This window comes from Girardinichthys multiradiatus, chromosome 15, assembly GCF_021462225.1.
Source record: "Girardinichthys multiradiatus isolate DD_20200921_A chromosome 15, DD_fGirMul_XY1, whole genome shotgun sequence".
Classification (NCBI taxonomy): Eukaryota; Metazoa; Chordata; class Actinopteri; order Cyprinodontiformes; family Goodeidae; genus Girardinichthys; species Girardinichthys multiradiatus.
The window spans coordinates 29,706,670-29,711,116 of record NC_061808.1 but is presented as its reverse complement, the minus strand read 5'-3'; the positions used below and the strand labels follow the sequence as shown (position 1 = coordinate 29,711,116).

The window sequence follows — 4,447 nt, the reverse complement described above, 5'->3', positions numbered from 1 at the left end:
GTTTTTCTCTCCTGTTCATTTTCTCTCCTTCCTCAGCTTCCTCTCCCTTTATCTGCCTTAGCGATTCCACTTCATCACCTGATTTCTCTCACCCGCATTCAGTGCCATTCTCCACTTGTACCACAGTATATATTCTAACATGTTCTCTTTGTTTCTCGCTGGATCCTCCTGCTTCACTCCCTGTCTTCCTTGTTTCCATGCCTGTTTTTTTCCTCATATTCTCGCTATTGACCTGCCTGTGTTTCTGCCCGTGTTTCACATCCTGCTCTCCTTGTTTTTGCATATTAAATAAATTATGTTCATCCAGGGCTGCACGGTGGCGCAGTTGGTAGCACTGTTGCCTTGCAGCAAGAAGGTCCTGGGTTCGATTCCCAGCCAGGGGTCTTTCTGCATGGAGTTTGCATGTTCTCCCCGTGCATGCGTGGGTTTTCACCGGGTACTCCGGCTTCCTCCCACAGTCCAAAGACATGCCTGTTAGGTTAATTGGTCTCTCTAAATTGCCCTTAGGTGTGTGTATGTGTGTTGTCCTGTGATGGACTGGCAACCTGTCCAGGGTGTACCCCGCCTCTTGCCCGTAGACTGTTGGAGATAGGCACCAGCTTCCCCGCGACCCACTATGGAATAAGCGGTAGAAAATGACTGACTGACTGACTATGTTCATCCAACGCTCCTGTCTGCACCTGGGTCCTGCTCCACACCCACACTTTATGACAAACAGGGCTTTATAAATCATTATGACCCTTTTTATATCATAATTATACATAATTATACTAGAAAAACCTATACTATAAAAACCTATCAATGACATGTTAAACTGAATAACTTACACTTTAAGACAGGCAGGTATTAAACGTTTAAAACAGTTACATCAGGAAAGCCTTGTATTCTGCAACTATTCTTGATATAAAACTACATAAAATGAGTTGTTTAAACAAATTGTCGGCAAACCAAATTACAAAAGTACATGGAGGAGGTTATACGTGTCGGGGTTTTGGGTTGTGTTTTGTGTATATTGTGCTTGCAACATTGTGTTCAGTTTCCCAGATGGTGTTGGAGTTCTCAGGTGCGCTGGGGGACAGGTGCGTCTTATTCTGCTGATTGCATGAGGAGTATTTAAGCAGAAGGCTGCCAGCACTTTGACGTGAGAGTGTTTGCCTAGAGTGGTCACAAACTAGCTATCTCTAGTCTAACCTTTGTTTTTGTGTGCTAAGTAACTTTGTTTATGCTCCTTCGCAGGCTGAAACCCTGATTCTTGGATTTACCTCGCTGAGCACAGACTTCAGTCTCAGAGGTTCTGTGGGTTAAGACTTCTTACGTTTTTGAGGACTTCATTTTCTGAACTACTGACTTCAACTGGATTTCGTTCTGGCTGGCAGCCTTCCGGAATCCTCCGTTTCTTGGATCAAGACATTAAGCCTACCCTGTCCACCTTCCAACGTAAGCATCTGCATCTTGGATACCTACATGGCTTTTCCAGTCTGCCTCAAACAGCACCAGAGGAAACATCAGAACGAACTTTGCTCCGTAAACCGAAACCCCAAATCCCTCAACCCCTGGTGACCTGACTGCATCTACTTAGTAAGCCGTTCACTTATTCAAGTTAGTTATTTATCATTAGTTCTGCCTCGTTTTTGTTCCTTGTCTCACCAGTTCTCTTCCCCTTCCTTCCATACAGTTGGAGATTCACTCGTTCATGTTCCTGATTACTTGTTGCACAATGAAACATTATTTTACTGATTTTCGTTGTCTGGAGTGTACTTCTATATGTGGCTCAGATCTATTCCGAAAACAATGACAATAAGCTACGTCAAACTGTATCAGTGTGTGCAAATAATCTGTTATATGAGTCTCAGTCTATTTTTACTATAAATTAAAAGAAGCAAGGAAATTCTGTATTTTCTTAAGATTAATTTAGTATCACTAAAATCATTACATTATAAAGGCTGAAATTGTTATACAAATTAGGGTTGTCAAAATATTCAATGTTGGAATATATTCACTGATAATAAATTGTTTTAAGACACTGTTGCATTGAAATTAAAATAAACTGAGTCCTTTTCAGTTTCCCACGTTGGCACACAATTTCGCACAGCAGTGCACCTGCCTCCCTTGGTGATGCTTTTATTTCACCTCCATCCCCCGGTGGGTCCGAACTGATGCATGGTTGATTTGAAAGGTCCAGTGGCAGACAGTTGCATTGGGAAAAATCAGGTCCAAAAATACAAAGGTTTTAATGAATCAGTGAAGGGGAAATATAACCAACACATCCCTTTACATTTTCATCACTCTTGCTGTTATGTGTTTAAAATGCAAAAAAAAAAAAAAAAACATTTAAATCTTACCTTTACTGTAATAGGATTAGCAAGTAGCAACTTTGTGATTGTGTGAGTCATTAGCAGTCTGGATATCATGACAGGAGCTCTGACTGATGTTATGAGGGACTGATGGGCTACAAGGACTCAGCCACCTGTGAATGTTGTAGTAAATGGGAGAGGCCAATAGTAGAATCAACTGCTTGTTAAGTGGAATAAGAATATTAGGTGCGTTTATGAGTCTCCAAATGTCTCTGCCAGCACCCGAGAAAGTTCCTTTTCAAATTCCTCAGTCTAGTCACTTTATTGAAAAAAGGTTGCTAGGGGGCGCTGAAAGTTTACTAAATATAACGACAATGTCATTAAGTTGACAACTGTAATACTAAACTCTTTATCTCATTTAATTCTGATATGACAAAAATGCTAAAGCACAATTTTATAAACATTTAAACTGTATATTTTGATATTTTCCTCTTCTTTCTATGTTACAGTGATAAAAAAATATAACTAAAAGAGGAGCAGATCCATTTAATTTGTAATGGGGCTTGCATTTAACCAATAATACAGCAATTTAAGAACACCAGCAGGCATTTTTAGAACTTTTAGGAGGGCTCTCTGCAGTTCACCTCACACAGATATAGTTCTACAATGATTGTTTGAGGATATTCATTTCTTTTTTGTGTCACTTTGCCACTTCACAGTGCAAAATTCACTGAAACACCTGTGTCAGATGCTTATTTTAATTGTGTGTCTAGAATGTCAAACTTATAGTGAAAAGGAAAAAACAATTGCTTTTAGAATGTGATGTTAAAATGGAGAACTAAGACATCCACAACTGATTGCACTGATAGAAGTTGAGAGAGTGGTATAGTAGACCAGTACGTAACTTTAGCATGAGTTATGCTATAAGTGGAATAGTTAATAAAAAAAATAAACATTTGATGGGCATCATACAAAAACATAACAGCTATCAGTGTGTACTTCAAGTTTAGACAGTTCAAATTTTGAGTAGGAAAGGTAATCAAAAGGCAGTTTGAGGTCGAACCTCTGATTGATAAATCAGAGGTTCATTATGAGATCAATATGCACAATGGCGTTGGCACATAGAAAATGTACAGGAGGTTGGCAAAGTAAACGGTTTTTGATTACTATCTGTTTGTCATTAAATCAGCTGCACACATATTACTGTACATTGTTGACTGTGGCTCAGTAGGAAGAGTAGTTGTCTTGCAATCAGAAGGTTGTGGGTTCAATTCCAGCTTCCTCCTGTCATATGTTGATGTGCCCCTGGGCAAGGCGCTTCACCTCAAGTTGCCTACTGATCTGCATATCAGTGTATGAATGTGTGAGTGCAATTGGGTGAATGTGGCTCTGATGTAAAGTGCTTTGAGTGGTCTGCATGACTGGAAAAGCACTATATAAATTCAGTCCATTTACCATCGTTTTAAAAATGTTAAGTTTAAGTGTGGCTTTATTTCTAGATCTAAGTCTAAATTGACACAAAGACCTACCTAATTTATTTCCAAATTTATTTCCAAAATTTTGTTTGAAGCCTTTTTGAAAAATACAACAAGGAATTACGGTACCATTTTTTATCCAATCAATGCTGATTATGGTCATCTCTGTTTCATTTTTCTATGTCCTTCTTAAATTCTCTTTTTAAAAATTCATATATTTATTCTGTTGTACATAATCTCAGTCACGCCTAAACTTTATGTTTCTGTTTGTCTCTCATTTTGGTTACTGTGAACAAATCTTCTACACAGGAAGCTATTGTATAGAGTAGGAGCACATTTTTGAACAGGGATACTTTGCTGAATGATCAAACAGTTTGACTGAATCACATCGTTTTAGAGATTCGTAGGTTCCTTACAGTACAAGGAACATACCAGCCTTGAAGAACTTAGGTGGAGTTTAAACAAAAGTGCAATAGAGCAACAGCTGCAACAACCTCAAGTGGTTATATAAGATTGCTTTGACATTTACCATTTGGAACGTTTTTTACAGTGCCAGAGTTTAGTTTCTGAAGCAAATCATGCTGGTGTGAACCCATCCCAGACCCTGAATTGGACCAGTAATACATGCTGAAGGTGGTCCATAGTTGAATTCCAAGATGCACAGCCCCACTCACCCAA

At 39.0% G+C, this 4,447-nt stretch overlaps 1 long non-coding RNA gene across 1 annotated transcript; it reads left to right on the top strand.

Annotated features, from left to right (window-relative positions):
* Positions 1-1,156: 1,156 nt before the first annotated feature.
* Positions 1,157-1,738, top strand: LOC124882395. Its single transcript, XR_007041889.1, has 2 exons — positions 1,157-1,578; positions 1,676-1,738. It is a non-coding gene; the product is annotated as an uncharacterized LOC124882395 (long non-coding RNA).
* The last annotated feature ends 2,709 nt before the right edge of the window (positions 1,739-4,447 follow it).